This window comes from Rana temporaria, chromosome 5 (genome assembly GCF_905171775.1).
Source record: "Rana temporaria chromosome 5, aRanTem1.1, whole genome shotgun sequence".
Classification (NCBI taxonomy): domain Eukaryota; kingdom Metazoa; phylum Chordata; class Amphibia; order Anura; family Ranidae; genus Rana; species Rana temporaria.
This window is the reverse complement of record NC_053493.1, coordinates 421,367,146-421,378,201: the sequence shown is the minus strand read 5'-3', so window position 1 is coordinate 421,378,201 and position 11,056 is coordinate 421,367,146. Positions and strand designations below refer to the sequence as shown.

At 49.1% G+C, this 11,056-nt stretch overlaps 1 long non-coding RNA gene across 1 annotated transcript; it reads left to right on the top strand.

Moving 5' to 3' along the window:
- The first annotated feature begins 3,175 nt into the window (after positions 1-3,175).
- Positions 3,176-9,707, top strand: LOC120939702. Its single transcript, XR_005749357.1, has 2 exons — positions 3,176-3,305; positions 9,274-9,707. It is a non-coding gene; the product is annotated as an uncharacterized LOC120939702 (long non-coding RNA).
- Positions 9,708-11,056: the final 1,349 nt, after the last annotated feature.

Here is an 11,056-nt window from a genome sequence, read left to right as displayed (position 1 = left end):
AGGGGACACAGGAAAGCACATTTAGGAGGAGGAAGCCACTGACATATACTGGCGGGCACCCCCTAAATGTTGTACCCAGTGCCACGGCCCCCCCGCACCTCCCACGCACGCTACACCACAGTATGCAAGGCATCCACGGCCAGCCCTGCATGTCGGAACCCAGGGCCGGCCCTGTCACAGCCCCGGCCCTATCACAGTCTGTCACAGCCCCAGCCCACCGGGCATTTGCCCGGTGTGCCCTATGGCCAGTCCGGGCCTGCTCACCCCCATCCATTAGTACCGACTTCCCCTCCTCCATTAGTACAGACTCTCCTCCCCCCCTCCTAATGGACCCCCCCATCCATTAGTACAGACTCCCTCCATCCATTAGTACAGACTCCCCCCATCCATTAGTACAGACTCCCCCCCTCCATTGGTACAGACTCCCCCCATCCATTAGTACAGACTCCCCCCCTCCATTGGTACAGACTCCCCCCCCCTCCATTATTACAGACTCTCCCCCCCTCCATTATTACAGACTCTCCCCCCCTCCATTGGTACAGACGCTCCCCTCCCTCCATTAGTACAAACTCTCCCCCTCATTAGTACAGACCCCCCCCTCCATTAGTAAAGACTCCCCCCTACATTAGTACAGACTCTCCCCCCTCCATTAGTACAGACTCCCCCCCTCCATTAGTACAGACTCCCCCCCTCCATTAGTAAAGACTCCCCCCCCTCCATTAGTACAGACTCCCCCCCCTCCATTAGTACAGACTCCCCCCCCTCCATTAGTACAGACTCCCCCCCCCCCCGTTCATTAGTACAGACTCCCTTCATTATTTCACACACAGTTCAGACATCCCCTCCAGAAGTACAGACCCCCCCCTCGCCCTCCATTAGTACAGTGCAGACAAACACCACCCGGGCGGCAGCTGGAGAGTAGAGGACAGTGTGGAGCCGCGCCACCCAGGTGGAGAAGAAGATAGTGACACGGACGGTGACTGGTGGAGAAAGCGGCTGCGGTGTCCAGAGAGACGCCGACAAGGAGAGGAGGAGGAGGGAGGGGAGCAGTGAGAACTCTGGCGCTTGAGCGCCCCCACCTCTGTGGCGCCTGGGTGAACTGCACCGCGCGCAGCCGTCTCGGATAGGTCGGTCCTGCAGTTTTCTGCCCTGCTCCCCTGGCGGCGCTGGCGCCGTAAGACAAGTGCCATTGTTGCCTTGCGCTAGCGCCGGCCCTGAATATAGGACAATCTTAGAAGAAAACCTGTTAGAGTCTACAAAAGACTTGAGACCAGGGGGGGGGGGGGGTCACCTTCCAGCAGGACAACGACCCTAAAGTACAGCCAGAGCTACAATGGAATGGTTTACATCAAAGCCTATTCATGTGTTAGAATGGCCCAGTCACAGTCCAGACCTAAATCCCATTGAGAATCTGTGGCAAGACTTGAAAATTGCTGGTCACAGACGCTCTCCATCCAATCTGAAGAATGGCCAAAAATGTCCCTCTGTGCAAAGCTGGTAGAGACACCCCCAAAAAGACTCGCAGCTGTTATTGTAGAGAAAGGGGGTCCTACAAAGTATTTCAAAGGGTATGAATACTTTTTCAGGTCTCTCTCTCTCTCTCTCTCTCTCTCTCTCTCTCTCTCTCTGTCTCTCTCTCTGTCTCTCTGTCTCTCTCATCCCTTCTGGTATGGTGGGGGAAGGTTCACACTTGGCATTTTTGCCCTCTCATTCTGCACTGTACATTCCCCATTTAACATTACCATATTCTGCATGTAAGTAATCTCAGACTCTCTTTAACCACACCCCTTTTTAAGCCACGCCCAATATTCAGCATAGTTTAAACTATGCCCAATTTTTGCACGCCGCATTATTTTCACAGGACGGGGGGCCCTCTTAGGATCTTGCACACGGCCCCACTGATTTTAATGATATGCCCAGAGGCGGCTCTAGGCAAAACTTGACATGGGGCCCCCAATCACACCCATGATGGGAAAAAATAATTCAAGGACAAGAGCCTCTTCCCCACAACCCTGGCCGGTGGTTGTGGGGGGTCTGCGGGCAGGGGGGCTTATCGGTATCTGGAAGCCCCCTTTAACAAGGCGGCCCATAGATCCTGTTCTTTAAAGCGGGGGTTCACCCTAAAAAAAACATTTTTTTTTCTACCATGAAATGCAGCATACTAGCGCAAGCTACAGTATGCCTTTATTTTATTTTTTTGCGCCGTACTCACAGTTTAATCCCGTAAAGTTTCAGACTCCCCGCGAGGAGTAGGCGTTCCTATGCAGAGGACAACATGAGTGATGGCCGGCTATGGCGTGTCACGCTTCCCGAAAATAGCCGAAAAAGGACTTGGCTCTTCACGGCGCCTGCACAGTCAGCTCCTAGTCTGTGCGCAGGTGCCGTATAGCGCCGTGAAGAGCCGAGTCCTACTCCGGCTATTTTCGGGAAGCGTGACGCGCCATATTCGGCCGTCAATCATGTTCTCCTCTGCATAGGAACGCCCATTCCCCACGGGGAGTCTGAAACTTAACTACGGGATTAAACTGTGAGTACGGCGAAAAAAAATAAAAATAAAGGCAATACTGTAGCTCGCGCTAGTATGCTGCATTTCATGGTAGAAACTTGTTTTTAAGGGTGAACCACCGCTTTAATAACTAAGGGGCGGGGGCAACCCGGTGATGTCACCTGGTGAACCCGCCCCCTTGTGACGTCATTGACTGAGGGCATGCTGGGTCATTGACGTCACAAGGGGCGGTGTCACCGATATTCACTGGTTGTTAGGGACGCTGGCAGCCCCGCTCCTGAGTCGCTGCCTGAGCACAGCAACGTTAAGGTCCCCTGTCCCTCAAATTGGGGTAATGCATTGGGCAAGTAAGGCGGCTGCGAGGCCCCTGTGAGTTACGAGGCCTTAGGCGGCCGCCTAATTTGCCTAATTAAAGAGCCGCCCCTGGATACGCCCCTGCCACTGACCATCTCCAACGTTCAGTAAAGCTGGGTCACGGATTGCAAGCTCTTCTTCCCATTCACTTGCTTTCCAACTTTCATGTGAATTTCTATAATGCTGGTGAAAGTTTCCTTTAAAAGGAGTGGCGGTGAATGTCCCGTCCTCCCGGTGATATAAAATGTAAATATAAAATCCGGGGATTAGACAGCGTCAGGCAGACGGAGCTGCACCTGCTGCAGGTATATCAGGATATCCTCAGATGGGTCTCTTTCTGGTCCTCTCCCTGTGTGCTCACATGACCGTCACATTGTCCGCTCCGACCTCTGACCCTCCGACCTCTGACCCTCCGGGAGACGCCGAGACACCAGACGGTGATCAGGTAACTGACTTCATATATCTTTATTAATGATAAAAATCCTTCTGCCGTTCCACCATGCTGTATATTACAGGCGCTCTGAGCCCCGGGATCCTCCGATCATTTTTACCGGCAAAATAAATACAAAGTAACAGTTTAAACTTTCTGTAAATAATAAATCTGTGAGGAACATGATCCAGGAGATCACATTTTATGATTTGTAGACATTATACGGAGCCCGAGAGGTTTCAAATATGAGCAGCTGGCACTGCCGTCCTATTAATCGATCCGTTATTTAACCAAAGATATCAATCTATTTACGTGAAATAAGTTGACAAACGAAACCTTCCGACTTTTATCTACCACTTGGGAGGTCATTAACCACTTCAGCCCCGGAAGAATTTACCCCCTTCCTGACCAGAGCATTTTTTTGACAATTGCGCGGTCGTGCGACGCGGCTCCCAAACAAAATTGGCGTCCTTTTTTCCCCACAAATAGAGCTTTCTTTTGGTGGTATTTGATCACCTCTGCGGTTTTTATTTTTTGCGCTATAAACAAAAGTAGAGCGACAATTTTGAAAAAAATGCAATATTTTTTACTTTTTGCTGTAATAAAAATCCCCCAAAAACACATCTAAAAAATTTTTTTTTCCTCAGTTTAGGCCGATAGGACCTATTTTTGGTAAAAAAAAATCGCAATAAGCGTTTATCGATTGGTTTGCGCAAAATTTATAGCGTTTACAAAATAGGGGATAGTTTTATTGCATTTTTATAATTTTTTATTTTTTTTACTACTAATGGCGGCGATCAGCGATTTTTTTTCGTGACTGCGACATTATGGCGGACACTTCGGACAATTTTGACACATTTTTGGGACCATTGTCATTTTCACAGCAAAAAATGCATTTAAATTGCATTCTTTATTGTGAAAATGACAGTTGCAGTTTGGGAGTTAACCTCAGGGGGCGCTGAAGGGGTTATATTTCACCTAGTGTGTGTTTACAACTGTAGGGGGGTGTGGCTGTAGGACTGACGTCATCGATCGAGTCTTCCTATAAAAGGCATCACTCGATCGATACGCCGCCACAGTGAAGCACGGGGAAGCCGTGTTTACATACGGCTCTCCCCGTTCTTCAGCTCCGGGGAGCGATCGCGACGGAGCGGCTATAAACGAATAGCCGCGCCGTCGTCCCGGATCGCTCCCCGAGGGAATCCGACCACCGCAAGTACCGGGGGGGGGGGGTCCCAATAGGACACCCGACCCACGTCTAGGCAGGGACGTACAGGTACGTTGATGTGCCTGTCCGTGCCATTCTGCCGACGTAAATGTACATGCGGCGGTCGGGAAGTGGTTAATAAATATCCCCCAAAAATATATTTAAAAAAAAATCATTTTTTTCCTCAGTTTAGGCCGATACGTATTCTTCTACCTATTTTTGGTAAAAAAAAATTGTAAAAAGCGTAATTTACGCGGGGTCACATTAAATTTACATAACACACGCCCACATCTACCACATTTGAATTAGGCGGGGCTTACGCCGGCCTATTTAGGCTCTTATATACAGTTAGGATACTGCAGTAACCAAATGAACAATGACCCAACTCCACCCACAACATCACACAATGAGCCCCAATACACATCTTTTTGGTAGACGTTCTGACTCCGGCCCTGACCGAATTTACATGAGCTAATTAACTACAGCTGATGACTCATACACATGACCTTTAGGCCGTCTGCTAACTTACAATACATATTACCATCAATAGACCTTCACACAATACAGGGTCAATTAGCACAAGCCACAAGCCACTCTGACTCTGACTCCTCCCCAGGGCTAGAACTGGGCCAGCAGTAATCGGCGCACGGCCCTAGTAGTAGGACGTGTGGCTCCTGGTCCCAGACAGGCAGGGGTTCCTCTCCGTCGCCTCCGCTCGCTTCCAGCACCTTGCTGCCTTGCTGCCGTTTTCCACCTGCAGCTTTTGGACTGACCAGCCCTCTTACTGGTAAGACTCTATCCCTGCTTCTCAGGTCTATCCCCCCGGAATCGCTGAGAACCGTCCTTGTAAGGACAGCCACCCCAGCGTTCCAACTGTGGACACTGCTTACTGCAAACCCACATCGGTCCCCATACAACCACTCACGATCGCCCCGCATCTCGCACGTCTCTTGCACTGCGCGGGCGGCCGTTTTTCTCCGCATCCGCGCCAGGCCTGACTCTTTCGCGGCCGCTAAAATCAGGAAACACCGCGGCTTCAGCCGCGGCCTAGCGGCGCGCCGCAGCCAGGAACAAATCCAGCCGGAATTGCGCTAGTCCTAGGAAAGAAACTCCCCCCCCATATCCCTGGAGGACCCCGTCCTCCCGGGATTAGCAATTAGCAGTGTTTTTTTGCTTTTAATAAAAGAAAAAAGGTAACACTGCCTAGACAAATCTGAGGCTTGAGCCTTGGTACCCCCTCAGAACAGGGACACCTGTCACCCTCCTCTCCTCCCTCTACCCTACGATACTTGGTCCAGGGCTTTGCAGCCGATCGCCCCTCAGGGATCAGGAAGGAATTTTTCCCCGTGACAGCATATTGGCTCAGCTCTGCCAGGGGTTTTTTCGCCTTCCTCCGGACCAAGATCAAGAGGAAGGACTCTGTGAATCCTCCCTCCAATCGTAAATTAAATCATCAAACCCCCCCCCACAGTGACAGGCAATAATGGGTAATCTGCGTTACTCTGCGGACTCCATTCGGGATCTGAGACAATTCGCAACTACATTACCAGCCGTCACCAAAAAGGCCTTAAAAATAGACCAACTCTGGAGAGTCGATCGACGATCGATCATCAAAAATTTTAACCACTTGACACAGCTAAAACACATATCATGTGTTTTGATTAATACAAGATCGGCAGTAAAACACCGATCAGAAATCCACGATTTCTTACTACAAAACGATCTAGACTGCCTCTTTATTACAGAAAGCTGGCTCTCAGACGACTGCAACACCATTCTCGATGAACTGGTGCCAGAAAACTATCACCTAATAACAGAAAACAGAATAGGGCAAAGAGGAGGAGGCCTTGCGGTGATCCATAAGAATCACATTGCAATCACTAAGCCAGCCCTTCAAAATCCTCTTCCATTCATGGAAACCCTTACTCTTCAGCTCCAAACCTCCCCCCAGGAGACTGTTCACATTCTCCTCTGCTATAGGCCACCTGGGCCTAAATCGCAGTTTTTGCCATCATTAACGGAGTTTATATCCACTTATACCCTCAACAGCAAACATCTTTTGCTACTCGGGGATTTCAACCTGTGGGCTAACTCCGCACAGGATCCCATTGCGGACGCCTGCATTGATCACCTGGAGGGATTAGGGCTACAGCAACTTATATGCGGGCCAACACATGCTTCAGGTCACACACTCGACCTAATTTTCAGACATAATCTGGAAATAAGCATTTTAGAAAATGAACCGTTGCCATGGACAGACCACCATGCAATCAAGTTCACAATCTCCAAAATCCCCCCAGTGTCAAAAGCACCCAAACCGGTGACAATACACTGGGCTAGATCTCAGAAGAAGCTCCGCTCGGAACTCTTCAAATCTACCTTGAGAAACAAAATCAAAACAATCCAGCCTCAGCAAACAGCCGCTGATACACTGGACGCCATAAACGCAGCCTTGCTACACTCAGCCGACTTAGTAGCACCGAAACGCAAATTCGGCAGCCGCAGGAAAAAGTCTGGCTGGTTTAACAACCAGCTATCGCTTCTGAAGCAAGAGCGCAGGAGGGCGGAAGCCGCCTGGAAAAGAAACCCTGCAGAGGATAATCTTATCTTCTACAGAGCAATAACAACACGATATCACAAAGAAATTTTCAAAGCCAAGAAACATCATTTTTCTATGGCGATTAACAGCGCCCTAAACCGCCCCCGCGAACTATTCAAAATGGTCACCCAGACCATGAATCCGGGATGTCTTGAAGTCCCCAACTCAGACACCCAAGAGTTCTGTAATGAACTATCGGATTTCTTCATTAGCAAAATTGAAAGAATCCGGGAAAGTATTCTGCAAAACAATACCCACCTCAATCCGGCTGTCAATCAGCCACAAAATTCCCGCAGAAATTTTCTGCACTCTACAAAATTCACTCTGGAGCCTATTTCCAGCGATACCACAAAAAATATCATCGGTGCCTTGCGGAACAGCACATCGCCCAATGATATCATCCCTACTAAACTGTTGAAGGATTGTGCCGACATTCTGGCACCACCCATCACACAGCTTATAAATCAATCTTTTAAGGAAGGCATAGTGCCATCCATGCTGAAAGAGGGCATAATCCAGCCCATCCTGAAAAAACCGAATCTGGATCCCAAGGACCCAATTCACCGCCGTCCCATAACAGGCCTAAACGTTCTCGCTAAGATAATGGAGAAAATAGTGGTACAACAGCTGCAACAGCATCTAGATACCCATAACCTACTGGATCCATTACAATCAGGCTTCCGTCCTGGACACGGGACAGAAACGGCCTTACTTAAAATATGGGACGACACCCTCGAGGCCGCAGACGAAGGAGAATCTTGTCTCCTAATTCTGCTGGACCTAAGCGCAGCCTTTGACACGGTAGACCACAAACTGTTACTGATGCGACTAGCCAAGGTAGCAGAAGTCGCAGAAGGTGATTTACCATGGTTCTCTTCCTTTCTTGAAAACCGTTCACAAACAGTTAAATTGGGTTCTTTCACGTCTGAGAGGCGCACGGTGTCATGTGGAGTCCCCCAAGGATCCCCCCTGTCACCGGTGCTTTTCAACATCTATCTTCGCCCTCTCTTTGATATTATCAGTAGCCAAGAACTACTCTATCACTCTTATGCAGACGATACGCAACTGTACTTGCGCATCGGCAACAAAAAGAATCATCATCCAAGTTTAGAGAAATGTCTTGCTTTGATTGACAACTGGATGACCAACAGCCATCTTAAACTCAACAGTTCTAAAACAGAACTCCTTGTGTTTCAGGCCAGCCGAAAGAGTCAAGTGGTAACAACTTGGACTCCACCGCCCATTCTGGGGCAAATCATCAACCCTAGCTCCAAAGTCAAAAGTCTCGGGGTCATCTTTGACACCTTCATGACAATGGACGCACAAATAGGGTCAGTAGTCAGCGGAGCGCACTATCTGTTGCGCCTACTTCGCAGACTTATTCCATTTATCCCCAAAGAAGACGTAGCAGTCGTGGTGGGAACAATCGTGAATTCCAGACTGGACTATGCTAACGCCCTGTACCTCGGACTCCCAAAGTACCAAATCTCCCGTCTGCAAGTCGTTCAGAATAAGGCCGCCAGACTGGTGACTGGGAAAAAAAAATGGGAATCAATCTCACCTTCGCTGAGAACCCTTCACTGGCTGCCAGTAAAAGACAGAATTGCATTTAAAGCACTCTGCCTGACACATAAGTGCATCCATGGGAAGGCTCCGCAATATCTTTGCGACAAGATAGAACCTCACAATTCGAATCGCGTTCTGCGATCCACCGACCAAAATCTGGTCAGGGTACCAAAAACCAAATACAAGTCCAAAGGAGAAAGAAGGTTTGCTTTCCAGGGTCCCAGACTATGGAACGCTTTACCAACCAGCATTCGGTTGGAGGAAAACCACCTGACTTTCAGAAGACGGATCAAAACTCTGCTCTTTTGAGGTCATGAGTCACAAACAACTAGCGCCCAGAAGTGATTCAGTTCGCATGTGCCGCGCTATATAAAATTTTTTTCATTCACAATGAAAGACCCTTAGAAGCCATCCTAGAGTCATTTACATCACAACAGACAGACAGGTGGGCTGCAGTCCAAGACATATTCTGCATGTCCATTATTTTCTGGCTCAATCTGTGCCCAAAAGTGACTCCCGTTACACAATCTAAAGTGAGTCAACTCTTGAATTGACTGATTGAACTAATAATCATTTGTCCTAATCGTGCTTCCCGCTGTCTTTTCCTGAAGATCTCCGGCGAAGCGGAATTTATCAAGGATTCGCAATCTGAAACAAACGCAGGCCGAATCACAGACCCGATCCCAACAGTTCAAGAAAGTTGTCTGGCGTGCTTCTTCGGAATGCTACCCTTCGCCTGAGACCTCCGGGACACCGCAGGCGCGATCCTCTAATCATGGGAAACACTTATACTTGCTTGTGCAAAAGTTAAAGTACTGTAAAGTTTTAGTGTATAAATAATAAATGTAACACATTGATATATTAGTAAATGGACACCCCTCCCCCCACCAGCATTAGTGATAGATGAATGCTGGTGGGGAGCTCTGACCTGCCTTCCACTGTGCACGCTCTATACAAGGGGCACAAGGGGCACGCTCTGTAGTTGATGTGAGTGATTTTGTAGCGATTTTATCTTTGATCAATAAATGATTTGATGCTATGGCAATTCCTGGTCTTTCTGATTTTCTGATATTCGGATCTACCGGGGGGGGGGGGATTGCAGTTTAGAGGTGGAGTCGATTCTACAGAAGCAAGATTGCCTAAGGGATGTTAACCACTTCAGCCCCGGGAAGGTTTTACCCCCTTCCTGACCAGAGCACTTTTTAAAATTTGGCACTGCGTCACTTTAACCACTTAACCACTTGCCGCCCGCCAATGACAGATTGACGTCGGCCAAGTTGTTGTAGAATCCTGACTGGACGTCATATGACGTCCTCAGGATTCTGAGCCGCTGCGCGCCCCCGGGGGCGCGCATCGCGGCGATCGTTGCTGCAGGGTGTCAGTCTGACACCCCGCAACACCGATCTAGGAAAAGTGTCTCTCACGGAGACACTTTACCATGTGATCAGCCGTGTCCAATCACGGCTAATCACGATATAAACAGGAAAAGCCGGTAATCGGCTTTTCCTCACTCGCCTCTGTCAGACGCGAGTAGAGGAGAGCCGATCGGCTGCTCCTCTGACAGGAGGGGTTTGTGCTGATCGATTATCAGCACAGCCCCCCCTGAGGATGCCCACTGGACCACCAGGGATGCCCACTGGACCACCAGGGATTCCACTAGATCACCAGGGATTTAAATCAAAGGTATGCCACCCTAGACCACCAGGGATGACACATAATGGATGCCAATCAGTGCCACAATGGATGCCAATCAGTGCCCACAATGGGCATCACTGATTGGCAGGCATTGCTTGGCACTGATTGGCATCCATTAGTACAACACATTAGTTAGTGCCCATCTATGCCCATCCATGCCGCCTATCAGTGCCCATCCATGCCGCCTATCAGTGCCCATCCATGCCACCTATCAGTGCCCATACGTGTCGCCTATCCCTGCCCATCTGTGCCGCCTATCCCTGCCCATCCGTGCCACCTATCCCTGCCCATCCGTGCCACCTATCCCTGCCCATCCGTGCCGCCTATCCCTGCCCATCCGTGCCGCCTATCTGTGCCCATCCGTGCCGCCCATCAGTGCTGCATATTGGTGCCCATCATCAATGCCACCACATCAGTGCCACCTCATCAGTGCCCATCAGTGCCACCTTATCAGTGCCCGTCAGTGCAGTACCATCAGTGCCCATTAGTGAAGGAGAAAACATACTTATTTACAATGTTTTATAACGGAAACAAAAAAAAATTTTTTTTTTCTAAATTTTTCGGTAATTTTTTTTGCAGAAAATAAAAATCCCAGAGGAGATCAAATACCACCAAAAGAAAGCTCTATTTGTGGGAACAAAATGATAAAAATGTAGTTTGGGTACAGTATAGCACGACCGCGCAATTGTCATTCAAAGT